This window comes from Oryctolagus cuniculus, chromosome 13 (genome assembly GCF_051225735.1).
Source record: "Oryctolagus cuniculus isolate XC-2025 breed Fujian yellow rabbit chromosome 13, ASM5122573v1, whole genome shotgun sequence".
Lineage (NCBI taxonomy): Eukaryota > Metazoa > Chordata > Mammalia > Lagomorpha > Leporidae > Oryctolagus > Oryctolagus cuniculus.
The window spans coordinates 78,704,595-78,721,786 of NC_142879.1; positions in this window are offsets into that span (position 1 = coordinate 78,704,595).

Consider the following 17,192-nt stretch of genomic DNA (forward strand, 5'->3'; position numbering starts at 1 on the left):
ACAATCATAAAAAGCTTCACTGAAAACTGCACTATAATATTATACTGCTTAGTCATGGGTAAAAAATTAACAGATGTTATATGTCACTCTAAAATATTCAACAAGAGGCTTAGAATTCATGGCATCTTTCACATATTATATAACTTTAGAAAACTATCATTAAGTATATCAAAATACAAATAAATCTTTTGTGTAATTTATTACCTTGTTCAAAATTATTCCTTATAAAAAGTTGACAATATTAAATTATTATGAATTTTTGCAATAATTGGATAAAATGCATTATGAAAATGGTTGAATCTCGGCCGGCGCCGCGGCTCACTAGGCTAATCCTCCGCCTTGCGGCGCCGGCACACCGGGTTCTAGTCCCGGTCGGGGCGCCGGATTCTGTCCCGGTTGCCCCTCTTCTAGGCCAGCTCTCTGCTGTGGCCAGGGAGTGCAGTGGAGGATGGCCCAAGTGTTTGGGCCCTGCACCCCATGGGAGACCAGAAGTACCTGGCTCCTGCCCTCGGATCAGCGCGGTGCGCTGGCTGCAGCACACCGGCCGCGGTGGCCATTGGAGGGTGAACCAACGGCAAAGGAAGACCTTTCTCTCTTTTCTCTCTGTCTCTCTCTCTCACTGTTCACTCTGCCTGTCAAAATAAATAAATAAATAAATAAATAAATAAATAAATAAAATGGTTAATCTGAAACAAGTAAAAATAATATATATCAATTTTGTATTAAACATAATGTTTTACTATCAGACTGAGGGTTTCTGCATGTTAGGTCTAAAGAGAATAGAATGTACAATTAGTAATGTCACGTTGTCATACACTATGCACTGAAAAGAGGGTTGTATGGCACATTGCAAAGAGAACTATTTCTGAAGATGGGACTAGGCATGGTTTTTAAATCTTCTATGCATTCTTTCCAAATCTTCTAGATTTAATGTTTATCAGCTTTCTCCTCTGACAAATATGTTTTCTTTAAAAGAGAGCAGATGTGCCACCGACAATTTGAATACAGTGGAATTTCTAAGCAGATTCACAGCACTTCAAACTCTGATAAACAGCCCTTGTCCAACATCACAGAATCACTATTTGTCCCTCATTTCACTGTCATTTTTATTCATAACTGAACTTTTACTGAAGTACACAAATGGAATGTTGTTTTGAGTTCTAATATCTCCTAATTTGACCAGACTTTATTTCTTGGACATTACCATAGTCTTTCCTCACTCTTAAATTCAGAATATTTGGCCATTCTTTGGATTTAAACCTTGCACTGATCCTGATCTCCTGGTCTACTTGCACATGAGATTTGTCTAAGTCTCTGCTTGAATGGCTTGAGCATAGATGCTATCATGTGTTACAAATCACACTAAGCAATTTACTTTATGATCTCTATAACCTCTGATAATAAACTGTGCTTATCTTCCAATTCTCTTTCAACTCAAATTTTCTATCGGTACCACAAAAAGATTTTCTTTCTTTCTTTCTTTCTTTTTTTTTTTTAAGATTTATTTTTTCAGGGCCAGCGCTGTGATGCAGCAGGGTAAAGCCCTGGCCTGAAGTGCCAGCATCACATATGGGCTCCAGTTCTAGTCCCAGCTACCCCTCTTCCGATCCAGCTCTCTGCTATGGCCTAGGAAAGCAGTGGAAGATGGCCCAAGTGCTGGGGCCCCTGCACCAGCGTGGGAGACCCAAAAGAAGCTCCTGGCTCCTGGCTCCTGGCTTCAGATCAGCTCAGCTCCGGCTCTTGCGGCCATCTGGGGAGTGAGCCAGTGGATGGAAGATCTCTCTCTCCATCTCTACCTCTCTCTGTAACTCTGTCTTTAAAATAAATAAAATAAATCTTTAAAAACAATTTTTATTTCCCAAAGAAACCTTTTATTTAAGGAATAAAAGCTTCATGAATTTCATACATACAACTTTGGGAATACAGCAATTCTTCCCACTGTACCTGCCTTCCCACCCATACTCCCACCCCTTCTCCTACTCCCTCTCCCATTCCCAGTCCCATTCTACACTAAGATCCATTTCCAATTAAATTCATACAGAGATGACCAACTTTATATTAAGTAAAGAGTTGAGCAATTTGTATGGAAAAATAAAACAGAAAACAAACAAACAAAAAAGCCTGTTCCTCAACAGTGGAGACAAGGTCTGTTCAAAGTCATTGCAACTCAAAGCTTATTTCACTTCTTTTTTTTTTTTTTTAATTAACTTTAAAAAAAACTCCCAAGTATGATACATCTTTTTTGAGAACTCAGGCATAATTATAACTTATGGGGCATAAGAATATCTTCTCCTAAGAAACAAGCAATGGAGTTGGACAGTTAGGTGTAACTATTACTTATGTGACATAAGAATATCCTCCACTTAATACACTAATATGAAATAAATCTTTGAGAAAAAATTTATTGTTAACTCTCATAATACAATTCTTTGAGGACAGAGATTTTTCAAACAGGATGACACGTAGTTCTGTGTATAGTGTTAAAGATCCACTTTCTGTATCTGGTACCTCCATTGTATGTCTCAGAGATTCTTTCCTCCTTCACCTCCTGTGCTGAGTGTTTACAAAGAAATAAAGACTTGGAGCGGAATAAACCCTTCTATTGTCATGGCTGTAGTTTCACTGGAAGGTCAAAACAATCACAGAGTAAATATGCATCAGATTACAACAGCAATAAAATGGTATATCGACACATAAACTGTATTATATAAAGAGTTCATAACAAAATATAAGGAAAATTCTCAGATTCTCAAAAATTAATTCCATTTTTTTCTACTTAGAAAGTAGTGGCGTTCATGAGCCTATGCTGTGTGGAGACCAACTTTACGATGTTAAGGAAGGAAGGAAAGAAGGAGGGAGAGAGGGAAGGAATGAAGGAACAAAGAAAGAAAGAAAAAAGAAAGAGAGAGAAATATAAAAGCAAAGCAAGAAAATAAAGAAAGGGGAAGGGAAGCATAAAGAAGGGAAGAGAAAGGAAAGGAAAAGAAGGAGAGAAAATGGAGGGAGAGAGGGAGTGAAGGAGGGAGGGAGGAGGGCAATATCACTATTCTGGTTAGATTTATCTATGATCTACAATTAATCTGTTAGTTTTATTAAAATAGCATTTATCTTAAAAACAGGCCTCACCCCAATACATTGAATTAGGGATTGATTTACAGCACATGCATTTTGTAGGATATTAAATAGCAGCACCAACGTTTTATTTAATTTTAATAATTTAAATTAGCACTAACTACATCTTCTCTAAAAGAGACCTTGATACTCAGTGTTGACACCTACTTCACTAACCCCCTCCAGGATGTAGTCATTATGCATCAATCTATATTCTTTTTTTTTAACTTTTATTTAATGAATATAAATTTCCAAAGTACGATTTATGGATTACAATGGCTTCCCCCCCATACCGTCCCTCCCACCCACTACCCTCCCCTTTCGCACTCCCTCTCCCCTTCCATTCACATCAAGATTCATTTTCGATTATCTTAATATACAGAAGATCAGCTTAGTATACATTAAGTAAGGATTTCAACAGTTTGCTCCCACACAGAAACATAAAGTGAAAAATAGATGATTTTTTTTAAATGATGATGAAATCAGATCAGACCTATTGTCATGTTTAATCCCAGTGAGAGTCAAGTTGGGAGTTGATAATTTCTTTTTTTTTTTTTTTTTTTTTTTACAGAGGATCAGTTTAGTGTACATTAAGTAAAGATTTCAACAGTTTGCACCCCCATAGAAACACAAAGTGAAATATATTGTTTGAGTACTTGTATAGCATTAAATCTCAATACACAGCACATTAAGGACAGAGATCCTACATGAGAAGTAAGTGCACAGTGACTCCTGTTGTTGCCTTTACCAATTGACACTCCTGTCTATGGCATCAGTAGTCTCCCTGTGCTCCAGTCATGAGTTTCCAAGGCTATGGAAGCCCTCTGAGTTCTCCGACTCTTATCTTGTTTAGACAAGGTCATAGTCAAAGTGGATGTTCTCTCCTCCCTTCAGAGAAAGGTACCTCCTTCTTTGAAGACCTGTTCTTTCCACTGGGATCTCACTCGCAGAGATCTTTTGCCAGAGTGTCTTGGCTTTCCATGCCTGATCAATCTATATTCTTAAAACATGAATTTTTACTCTTAGCTTTCAGTTCTCTCATACAGTCAGAAAACCTATTCCAAAAAAAAGTTAACTTAAGAGACTGCTATCCAGTAGTGTCTCATTTCAAACTGACACCTGGCTGGCATTGCATAACTTGAATTTCTCACAATTTGCTGAGCCATTGTGATTGTGACTTTATATTAACCGCTTGAACAAACAGAAGGCTTTATGTATACCTTCGTTCCTTGAGAGACTGGAATTCTGTGAGCTAGCAGAGGTTGTCTACAGATTCTGCCTCTGCTGAAATGCATAGGAATTGAGTCTTTAAACTAGTTTTGCCTATACATAACAGTTTCCATTTGTTCATCAGAATTGACACTGGAGTAGGGGGTGGGAGGGCGAGCAGCACTGTGGCATAGCGGGTAAAGCCGCCACCTGCAGTGCCAGCGTCGGTTCAAGTCCTGGCTGCTCCACTTCTGATCTAGCTCTCTGCTATGGCCTGGGAAAGCAGTAGAGGATGGCTTAAGTCTGTGGGTCACTGCACCGGTCTGGCAGACTTGAAGGAAGCTCCTGGCTCCTGGCTCCTGGCTTCGCGAAGATCACCCAGCTCTGGCTGTTGTGGTCAACTGGAGAGTGAACCAACAGATGGAAGACCTCTCTCTCTCTCTTTCTCTCTCTCTCTCTGCCTCTCCTCTCTCTGTGTAACTCTGACTTTCAAGTAAATAAATGAATCTTTTTAAAAAATTCTGATACTGGAGAATTTAGCATGTTTTATGGGAATTTACTGGGAGAGGACTTGTTGAATTTCACAGATTTCTTCTAGGTTTGTTTCCATGTTGATTTTCCTTGATTTATATTTACTGTGTAAATACATGAATTATATTCATGGCTTTATCCACATGCTTCATCCTGTGAATCTTTCCACCAAATTACTCAACCTGGAGGTATTTCTGAAAACTTTCAATGCCAGAGATCAACCAGTGATTACTAAGAATTGAAGTTCCAGAGACTGAAACTGAGAAGGAAGCCGGCGCCGCGGCTCACTAGGCTAATCCTCCGCCTTGCGGCGCCGGCACACCGGGTTCTAGTCCTGGTCGGGGCGCCGGATTCTGTCCCGGTGGCCCCTCTTCCAGGCCAGCTCTCTGCTGTGGCCAGAGAGTGCAGTGGAGGATGGCCCTGGCTCCTGTCTTCGGATTAGCGCGGTGCGCCGGCCGCGGCAGCCATTGGAGGGTGAACCAACGGAAAAGGAAGACCTTTCTCTCTGTCTCTCTCTCTCTCACTGTATACTCTGCCTGTCAAAAAAAAAAAAGGATACTAGGTAAAGTTTTAGCCCTTGTTAAAAAAAAAAAAAAACACTGAGAAGGGAAAGTCACCACATATGCACAACTAATCCAAGACATGTAGAAGTGGAGATTGTCATGCCATCACACATGTGCTGGCACTATATGTCAATCAAACAAGTCTACAATCCTAATTTTTATCATTTTCTAGGTTCACAGAGTGAAGTTATGGAGTCACTATATTAATAATTGAACAGGGTTCTGTCATATCAATTCTGCTTATTTGTGACATAATGAAAGGTTTAGATAGGCCACCTGAAGAATGAAAATGGCATTGTGACATCTTAAAAGTGTGGTATATACATTACGCCTATGTGCATACTCATTTAATGTAATTTTATGAACATGTCAATGAGGTGACATGATCATTTTTTTTCATTGCACTTTAAGTACATGTTTAATTTATATATATTAAAGTCTTACAAGTAGAGTAAAAAACAGAGAAAATAGTGATATTTTCATCTTTGTGGAGGCCAAATGTATATCAACATAAAATCACTTTAACTTCCTGAGATATTTTGAGGTTAAGAGCATATGCAAAAACTTTTTTACAGTTATGTGTTATGATTGTCCCATTTTATTCTCATTAATATTCTTATTGCAGCTAAATTACAAACTAAGGTATATCATGGCTATAGGATTAGGGCAGGGCTTTAATGCAATTATGGAATCCAAAATTGGGGCATTTGGGAAATGACTTAATTGGATTTTGTACCCAGTTGGAGCTCAGTGACCATGACCAACTCATGATGATTCATAAATAAAGACACATATTCATGAATGAAAATCATAATTCCTGTTACTCTGCTTTCTGCTTCCCCATGTAATCCTCTCTCTGCATGTGTCTGCTATCAGGTGCTGACAAATGGGCCAACATATTTTTCAAATGTGAACTTCAAACCTGTAAGGCAAAATAAACCTTCTTCCCACAAAGTAGTTTATCTTAGAGATTGAAAGCAATGAAAAATCTGACTAGTACAGTATGTGCAGGGAAGAATATAGTGTATATAGGATTCAGTAATATCCATGGATTCCATAAGGTTAGAAGAATATACTTTCCTTGTAAAATGGTGGACAACATTATATGGATATATCAGGTCAAAGAAACACAGAAGGAGAGTAAGATTTTTCCTGTGGTCACCAGTTCCCAACCTTTAGAAAAATACCTCTATATAAGTTGAAGGAAGCCAGCAAAATGGGCTCAAGTGTTAATCCTCAATTAAATTCTCTAATGTTTGCAGGTCCACTTCACTTTCCAGCAACCTCAGTTGATCCAATGAACCTTGGAAATGTAACTGGATGTTGATCTCTATATTTACTCATTTCTCAATGCCTCTGATGTTGAGCAATGTGCGTGATCAAAATCATTTCACTGCTGATATTAGAATGACCTTACTTTATATGGAAGTAGAATTAAGATTTTTCTTTCCTTGGAAGTTGAACAGCTTCTCATACTGGAAAAGAACCCTAAATAATGAGTTCTTAAGATGTATGTCCTTTTATCTTTCCATTATCTCAGCATTTCATTAGGTTGGCCTGATATAGATCTCATCCTGCCTCATGGAGAGAAACCGGAGAAGTGCTAGATCATGGTCAGTAACACTTGAGGATCTCTGGGAATTTTCTGAAATATGGAAGCGTGTAGAGGCAAAGGCTCTTGTTGGGGAAAATTGACAACAAACAACACATAACTTTCTCAATGCTTTCAGGTTACAGAATTTGAGATAGGACATATTAATATATATGTAAATACATGTAAATATATACCATTTCCAGTGGGAATTTTAATTGATGATAGAAATAAACGTGGTGCTATTTGGAAACACATTACACAATAAAAACTTGTATTTTAAAAAAAGTTAGATATCCTATTATTGATATAAACAGAAGGCATATTTAGTATTCCTACTGACACTGGGAATTTTAATTGAAAAATAAATAAATATGGCAATGTTTGCAAACACCTTTGACAATAAAAAATTATATGAAAAATGGTAGAGATCCTGTTATTGACAAAGACAAGAGACAATTGAGGTCTGAGGTGTGTAGCCAGTTACAAGGGGTTCAAGTGACTCAAGCCTGACATGCAGAGGTTGGCGCAGCTGACATAGCAAATGCAAGCCTGACCTAGAGCAGGACATGCCTGGAACTCAATGCCTCTATTCAAAATCAAGATAGAAAAAACTAAAAACAAAACAAGATGACTTTACAGTTGGAGCTGTATAAGTCCAAAAACTGACTCCCCAGCAAGGAGGACATCAGTGACTAACTGAGAGGTTTGCAAAACTCTGTACAAACTTCTTCTACCCCAATAGACATAAAGCCCAATACAATTTTTCCTAGAGGAAATCTTTCTTCCTGTTCAGCCTTTGTGACCTCATTTGTCTGTGCACCTCAGTCTCGCTGTCCATAGCGCACAAACCCAAACAGCAAGAACTACAGGAGTCCCCCATCATTATCACTGCTGATATATTTGTGAATGTAGAAAAATTTAACAATAATGTATAGACATAGTCAAAGAAACAGTGGCAAACAACAGTCATTCTTTTTTTTTTTCTTTTTGACAGGTAGAGTTACAGACAGAGAGAAAGATCTTCCTTCCGTTGGTTCACTCCCCAAATGGCCGCTACAGCCGGTGCTGTGCCGATCTGAAGCCAGTAGCCAGGTGCTTCTTCCTGGTCTCCCATGTGGGTGCAAAGGCCCAAGCACTTAGGCCATCCTCCACTGCCCTTCTTGGCCACTGCAGAAAGCTGAACTGGAAGAGGAGCAACCGGGACTAGAACCTGGCGCCCATATGGAATGCCGGCATTGCAGGAGGAGGATTAACCAAGTGAGCCACGGCGCCGGCCCAGTCATTCTTAAAATCTATTAAATACTCTAATGTTATCATGTTTTCTTTCATTACTAATGCACACAGATCTCCAGATTATATAGTGATTTTCTCAGACAAGGAATTCTCTTTTATAAATGATATCCTTTTGATTTCAGAATCTAACACACATTGGGTGTAAAAAGTAGTCAGTAAATAATTAATCAATTAGTAAAACAGAAGTGAAGTTGCTAATATCTGGATGAGTCAATGTTCTAAATAAGACAGGATGAATTTATGTTTCTTTGAAATTTTTTAAAAAAGGATGACATTGTTTTACTAGATTGATAATTGTAGGTAAGAAAGAGGATTATGCTTGAATTGTGGATTATATGTGTTTTGTATAACTGTTAGGCAAGGAAATGTAATTAGAAAAATTTAGTAATTATTATCAGTAAACATTTATCATAAATTCATATCCATAAAATGAAAAGTAGATTCTACAACAGTAGGAAATTAATATTATCTTTAAACTTAATAACAGATTCATAGAAATCACTTGTTTACCAACCTAGAAATGGAGTTCTGAACCTAAATTTCACATTTCCTTTCAAATTTTAGTGTTTCTGGACACACAATTCATCCATTTTCTAAAGAATATCAACAGAGACACCTTTGTTATGAATTCTACTAGATTCCCCAGTGTGTGGATTGTGATGTAGGAGACATCTCAGATTTGTGATTGGATATCTGTCTCCTGGTTAATCCACGATGCTGCTTACCAATACATACTCATTATTCCTATGTCCACATAGCAGAAAGCAAAGGCTATACATTATCATAGTCTTGTGTAAAACAATAGGCTGTTGGTTTCCCCCAAGATCCTTACCTAACACTGAACTTATTACTTGTGTGGTTTGTTTCTTTATGGCTCATTATGACAAAAAGCAATATGATTAGAAGCGTTAGGGCTGGTGATAAATGATGACACCATTCCTTTGAAAAGTCTGAGGTGGGAGTCGCTGTATTTGTCAGCTTTTAGGTAAGTAGCAAATAACAGATGTTTCTGTTGGTTGTTCTCTCTAGCCACTGAAGAACAGAAATTTAGCCACTGAAGAACAGCATTTAGTCTGAAAGATGTGACATATATTTCAAAGATGAGAAACACTTCAGACTCCCTACCATCAGTACAAAGGTGAGGACTGCAGGAAACTAAGGAAGGAATATTCTTGCAGGAGAACTGACCAAGAGTGTGAGAGGGGAACTACAGTGGAAGAAGGGTCATGAATCATATACAGGGGAGATTTAGGAGGAGGTAAATGAGCCAGTATCTATCTGGAAAATATTGAATGATACCCTTCTGATAATTACATCCTGCTGACCAAAGGGAAACTTTGCTGATATTTGTCCATGAGATGAGGATCAAACTTAGTAAGTTCCTAAGAACCCAGGGAATGGCAATGATGTTAGGCTGTATATAGTCAAGAATTTGAAGAAACAATTGACTGATCAGATCTTCTTGAATATCAACTCCATATTCATTGTATTTACTTACATTATAAATAATTTAGGATTATTTCTACCACATCCTTTTAAATGCTTTTAACATAAAACAAGGAAGATTTACAAATAAAAACACAAGCTACTAAATATTGGTATCAAATACATATAAAAGATAAATAATACATAAAATCAGCTATATTTTCCAAATAATATTTGAAGACATTAACTTTTAAGAGCATTTGTTGCAAATAAGTACAATTATTTGAGTTGTCACCTAGTTGTAAGAAATTAAGATTTGGGGAATTTAAAACTTGAGACAAGGTCATAGGTCGCTAGGTAAATAACTCAGACAGAGTGCTCAAGAGATTCTGGTATTCAAACTGATGTTGTTATTCTTTTGTTTACCTTTGTCCCATTAACAAATCTTTCTCGAGCCATGGACTTCATCTGAGACAAATCCAAACAGGATGTGAAACTGCTGTTTTTCCCAAATGACTCAATTCTTAATTTATAGGTAATGAATGTTGGAAGGTTCAAATGTAATTTCCTTGATTCTTTTCTGTATTTTATGTAGTAATTGGTATGCTGAATATTCCTCCACTGAAAAACATGTTCAATGATAAAAGTTATTATTTTTAAATTATTTTAAATTATTACTCTGTTCAAAATGTCTATGATAGTACTTTGAACATTAAACTTACACAAAAAAGTATTTATTTATTGAACAAAATGCACTTTTATAGAATATACACATCTGAATATTTCTCACAGGAGTCATTATAAGAAATGAAATAGGGGCTGGCACTGTGTTGCAGAGTGTTAAGCCCCCTCTGTAGTACTGGCATCCCATATGGATGCCTATTTGTGTCCCAACTGCTGCACTTCGAATCCAGCTCCCTGTTAATGGACTGTGAAAGCAGAGGAAGATGACCCAAGTCCTAGGGCCCCTGCAACCATATCGGAGACCAGGAAGAAGTTCCTGGCTTCTAGCTTCGGCCTGGCCCTGCACTGTGGCCATTTGGGGAGTGGACCAACAGATTGAAGGTATCTGTTTCTCTTTCTCTCTCTCGCTCTCGTTCTCTCTCTCTCTCTCTCACACACACACACATACACACACTGTAACTCTGAATTTCAAATAAATAAATAAATAAATCTTGTAAAAAGTAAAAATAAAAAATAAAACAAAAATGAAAATACATTATTATAAGTGATATCTTAGAAATAAAAAGATAATAAGAGACTAGTATGAACAAGTTATATGCAAAGAAAATAGACATCCTGGAAGAAATAGATAAATTCCAAGAGAAATGCAGCATAAAATGGTAGAACCGGGGCAACATATAGAGATGGACACATCACTAATAAGCAATGAGATTCTGCTAGGAATGAAGACTACTACAAAAAGGAAAACCAGAAATCCAGTGGCTTCCTAACTTAATTTTAATCCTCATTTAAAGGATATCTGATGCACTAATGTTTTATAGCATGCCTCATACCATTCTTTGCAAAACATTTTCAGATTGAAGAGGAAGAAACACCTCCAACTTTGTCTTTATGACCAGCATTACTCTAATACCAAAGCCAGATAAGGACCCTATGAGAAAAAAATAGAGGACAAGATCACTTTTGAAGATAGATATGAAAACCCTCAATAAATACCAGCAAGCAGCATTCATCAGCAATTAGAAGGACTCTTCATTGTGCTCAAGTAGGAGTTGTCCTTGGGATGCAAGTGTCATTCAACATGCACAGACCAAAATGTGCACTATGCCACCTTAAAGGATGAAGACAAAGCAATGGGATCATCTTACTAAATACAGAAAACTGGTTTGAAAAATTCAGCAGGATCATTGTTATCATACAAAAATTTACGTATTTTTGCATGTTGCATTTGTATCCTCAAACTCTGCTGAATTCACTTATGAATTCTATATAGTTTAGACCCATTCTTTTCTTTTTTCTTCTATTTGTATAATCATGTCATCAGCAAATATGCGTAATTTTACTTACATAATTTTACTTCTTTCTATTTATTTGCTTTTTATTTCTTTTTATTTTTCTTTCTTTTTTCTTTTTATTTATTTATTTATTTTTTTGCCTAATAATTTGAGGGCTAGGTGGAAGAACATTGCTGAGAGTGGAATTTCTTGTCTAGTTCCAAATCAGGGTGGAAATGCTTCTGTCTTTTCCCCATTCATTATGTTGATAAATGTGTCTTTGTTGTATATTAGCTTTTATTGTATTGAGGTATACTTCTTCTTTACTTAATTTATTCAATTTTTTAAATATGAATTGATGCTATAATGTAAAAATGCTTTTTACATCGATTAATAGGGTTATATGATTTTATCTTTCATTCTGTTTTTCTGATATATTACATGTATAGTTTTACTTTTTTTTAAAGATTTATTTTATTTATTTGAAAAACAGAGTTACAGAGAGAGGTAGAGACAGAGAGAGAGGTCTTCCATCCACTGGTTCACTCCCCAGATGGCCGCAAAGGCCAGATCTGCACCAATCTGAAGCCGGGAGCCGGGAGCTTCCTCCGTGTTCCCCACATGGGTGCAGGGACCCAAAGACTTAAGACATCCTCCACTGCTTTCCCAGGCCATAGCAGAGAGCTGGATCGGAAGAGGAGTAGCTGGTACTAGATAGAACTGGAGTCCATAGGGGATGCCAGCGCTTCAAGCCAGGGATTTAACCCGCTGTGCCACAGTGCCGGACCCTAGTTTTACATTTATTAAGTTATCTCTCCATCCCTAGGATAAATTTCAGTTTGTCAGAATGATATTGGATTTTTTTTATATTCTGCTGAATTTTATTTGCTAGTATTTTGTTCAGGAATGTTTGCATCATGTTCATAAGGGATATTTACTTACTATTACTTTTTTCCTTTTTTTTTCTTTTTACAGTACACTTGTCTGGATATAGAATTATAGTAAAATAGACTTAGTGGAATAAGTTTGAAAGGTTTCTTCTTTCTCTACTTTTTGGAATAGTTTGAGAACAAGTGGCTTTATATTAGTTTTTCCTAAAAAGTTTGGTAAAGGGGCTAGTATTGTGGTGCAGTGGGTAAAATTGATACGTGAGATGCCAGCATCCCATATGGGTGACAATTAGTGTCCCAGTTGCTCCTATTCTGATCCAGCTTTTTGCTCATAGCTTGAGAAAACCAGCCCAAGATGGCCTAAGTGTTTGGACCCCTACAATCCACGTGGAAGATCTGGATGAAGCTCCTGGTTTCTGGCTTCAATCTGTCTCAATTGCAACCATCTGGGGAGTTAAGTAGTAAATGGAACATTCACTCTCTCTCCCTTTCTCTTTGTAACTCTGCCTTTCAGTAAATAAATATATGTTTTAAAAAAAGTTTGGTAGAAATCAGTATTGAAGGGGCCGGCGCTGTGGCACAGTGGGTTAACGCCCTGGCCTGAAGTGCTGGTATTCCATATGGTCACCAGGTCTAGTCCCAGCTGCTCCTCTTCTGATCCAGCTCTCTGCTATGGCCTGGGTAGCAGTAGAAGATGGCCCAAATCCTTGGGCCCATGCACCCACGTGGGAGACCCAGAGGAAGCTCCTGGCTCCTGGCTTCAGATCGGCGCAGCCCTGGGCTTTGTGGCCATCTGGGGAGTGAACCAGCATACGGAAGACCTTTCTCTCTGTCTCTACCTCTCTCTTTAACTCTGTCTTTTATTTTATTTTTTTTTATTTAGTAAATATAAATTTTCAAAGTACAGTTAATGGATTATGATGGCTTCCCCCCCCATAATTTCCCTCCCACTCGCACCCCTCCCAAATCCCGCTCCCTCTCCCATTCCATTCACATCAAGATTCATTTTCAATTCTCTTTATATTCAGAAGATCAATTCAGTATATATTAAGTAAAGATTTCATCAGTTTGCACCCACACAGAAACACGAAGTGTAAAATACTGTTTCAGTACTAGTTATAGCATTACTTCACATTGGACAACACACTAAGGACAGATCCCACATGAGAAGTAAGTACACAGTGACTCCTGTTGTTGACTTAACAATTTGACACTCTTGTTTATGGTGTCAGTAATCTCCCTAGGCTCTAGTCATGAGTTGCCAAGGCTATGGAAGCCTTTTGAGTTCGCCGACTTCGATCTTATTCCGACAGGGTCATAGTCAAAGTGGAAGTTCTCTCCTCCCTTCAGAGAAAGGTATCTCCTTCTTTGATGGCCCCGTTCTTTCCATTGGGATCTCACTCGCAGAGATCTTCCATTTAGGTCTTCTTCCCCCCCCCCCCCCCCCCCCCCGCCGGGGTGTCTTGGCTTTCCATGCTTAAAATACTCTCATGGGCTCTTCAGCCATACCCGATTGCCTTAAGGGCTGATTCTGAGGCCAATTTAACTCTGTCTTTTAAATAAATAAAGTAAATCTTAAAAAAACAAAAGAAATCAGTATTGAAGCCATGTGATTTTGTGCTTAGTCCTCTAGTTTCCTAAGAAAATGGATATCAGCCTACCAATTTAACTATAGACTCTGATTTCTACTATACTGATTCTACTTTGTACAAATGGAACTGTGAAGAGTGAAAATATGTGCTACATTTAAAAGGTATTATGTACAAAGTATGATTTTATGTACACTAATTCAATGTTATTTTATGGACATTACATAAATACGTATATGTTGATGAATTATACTTATAAGTATATTATTGGCACATTCAACTGATAGAACAAACAAAATATTTTGTTCTCACTTGGATATTCAACTCTATGTTTTTATTGTAAAGCATTTTAGCATTCTGAGATAATGTAAAAATGGAATGACCATATGCAACAGCTGCTGGCTCCTGTCTATAGATTGGTACAGTTTTGGCCATTGTGGCCATCTGGGGAGTGAACCAGCAGATGGAAGACCTTTCTCTGTCTCTATGCACATAAAGCTTATTTTAGAATATATTTATATTTTTCAGTGTCATTACTGTTAAATATTCTTGTTACTCTTGCTGTGTCCCATTTTTACATTAAAAATTTTATGTATGGAGATAAAGCAATTATATTATACCTATATCTATACCTGTATATATTTCTGTATTTATCTATATATCTATATCTGTCTATATATATACATTCATATATAAAATATATATATATTTATATGAAATCAGGAATCTTGTAAGTATCTAGGAACATATCACACATGAATAATGAGGGATTATACTATATGGACACATTACATCAAAAGAACTCCTCAAGAGATTAGGGCATCTTTTTCTGGAGACATCAGTTTATTTCTTGCTTTTTAAACATTTATTTATTTATTTGAAAGACAGAGTTACAGAGAGATGGGAGGAAGGGAAAAACAGAGATAGAGATAGATCTGTCTGTTCACTCCCTAAATGCCTGCAAAAGCCAGGGATAGGCCAGGCCATAAACAGAAGCCATGTGAGTGACAGGGTCCGAGCAATTGATTCATCTTCTGATGCTTTCTAAGGCACATGCAAGGAGCTGGATCAGAAATGGAGCAGCAAGTCTTGAACCGACATGCAAGTGTTGAAGGCAGCGTCCTAACCCTGCTACAATACAACACTGGCCCAGTTTCTAAGATTGGAAAAATGTAACTAGTTAAAATATCATTTCTATGATTTATTCTGTGAAGTTTTGGTCCAAAATCAATCAAGCAATGCAGTTCCATTTGACCTTGCAATGATCACTGGAAAAACATTAATTAGATAATTTTGACCAGTCCATTATTCATTTCCCACTGCCACTAAGGAAAAGAAATATTTCATCAATATTATTTTACCTCTGATGTCACATTATCATCACTGACATAAATATTTCTCTCTATATAAAACAATTATTGAGTCCGTGATTCCCTACTCTATTCCTCTAGTAGGCAAAAGTAAGCACACTCAAGGTTCTGCCGTAAACACCTGAACACAAGGTTTTGTTATATTTTGAAGATGAAGATAGCGAGCCTTGAATGAAGAATACATGTGGACTTTAAAAAAAAAAAAAAAGAGGACTTCAAACTTCCCAAGCTGTATAAAAGGAAGGTCATAGTAAAAAATTACCAAGGATGGCAAAATTCAAGTAGAGAACATAGCAGGGGATTATGGAATTTTGTTTGAAAATGTTGTGAGATGTGCATTGTAGTACACATGGAGATTCTATGTGGGCATTTCATGTTGCAACCTGTAGTTTTAGTTAAAATGCTAAGATTTGATGTTTATAGACATTGATAATATTTAAAGTGGTGAGAATATATATGATCATAAAGGGATTGAGTGAAGACAGAAAAGTGTCAAAAACACCTTAGGGCATTTCAAGTTCACAGTTTACGTTAATTCAAAGGTGAATCATTTGCAGAAAGACTATGAGATGCACATTTTGGTAGGATATGTCTCATCTAAAGGAAGTGGCTTGGGAAAGCCTATTTGACAGGAAAAAGGTAACCACAGGAATAAAAAGAGCTGAAGGTTTAAATGTTTGAGGGTATACCCAGGTCACAAAAATTGTCAGTCTCTGAGTTTCTTTTTTTTTTTTTAAAGATTTATTTATTTTACTTGAAAGTCACAGTTACACAGAGAGAGAAGGAGAAGCAGGGAGAGAGAGACAGAGAGAGAGACAGAGAGAGAGACTCTTCCATCCACTGGTTCACTCTCCAAATGGCCACAACGGCTGGAGCTGAGACAATCTGAAGCCAGGAGCCTGAAGCTTCTTTAGGGTCTCCCACATGGGTGCAGGGGCCCAAGGATTTGGGCCATCTTCCAATGCCTTCCCAGGCTATAGCAGAGAGCTGGATCAGAAGTGGAGCAGCTGGGTCTCGAACAGGTACCTATATGGGATGCTGGTGCTGCAGGCAGCCGCTTTACCCACTATGCCACAGCGCCAGCCCCAGTCTCTGTGTTTCTTGATCAGTAGTCCATGGACATAGTATCAACTTTTGAAGAATGTGCTTTAAAATGAGCTTCTGTCTCTGTTATGATTGTCTAATTATCCTTACATCACTAAGAGCCATACAAAATAATTTTAAATCTTTGTAAAAATGTTCTGAAAAGAGAACAGATTTTAACAAGCATTAACTCTTCCTAAAGTGTATAGACAAGGGCTATATTTAATAATAAAATCTCAAAATATCAATTTCACTCATATACATTACTTTTTTGTACTCTGTATATTAGTTACTACAAATAAGGGAAACATTGATATTTGTCTTTTTGGACTTCCTTTTTCACGAAGCATAATGCTCTCCAATTGCATCCAGTTTGTTACAGATGTCAGGATTTCATTCCTTTTTATGGCTGAGTAGTATTCCATTGTCTATGTACACTGTTATTTCTTTACCCAGTTATCTCTTGTTGGACACTTGTGTTGATTCCATATCAGCTATTGTGAGTTGAGCTGCTATAAAAATGAGGGTACAGATAACTCTCTCATCTGCTGATTTCATTTCCTTTGGGTAAATTCC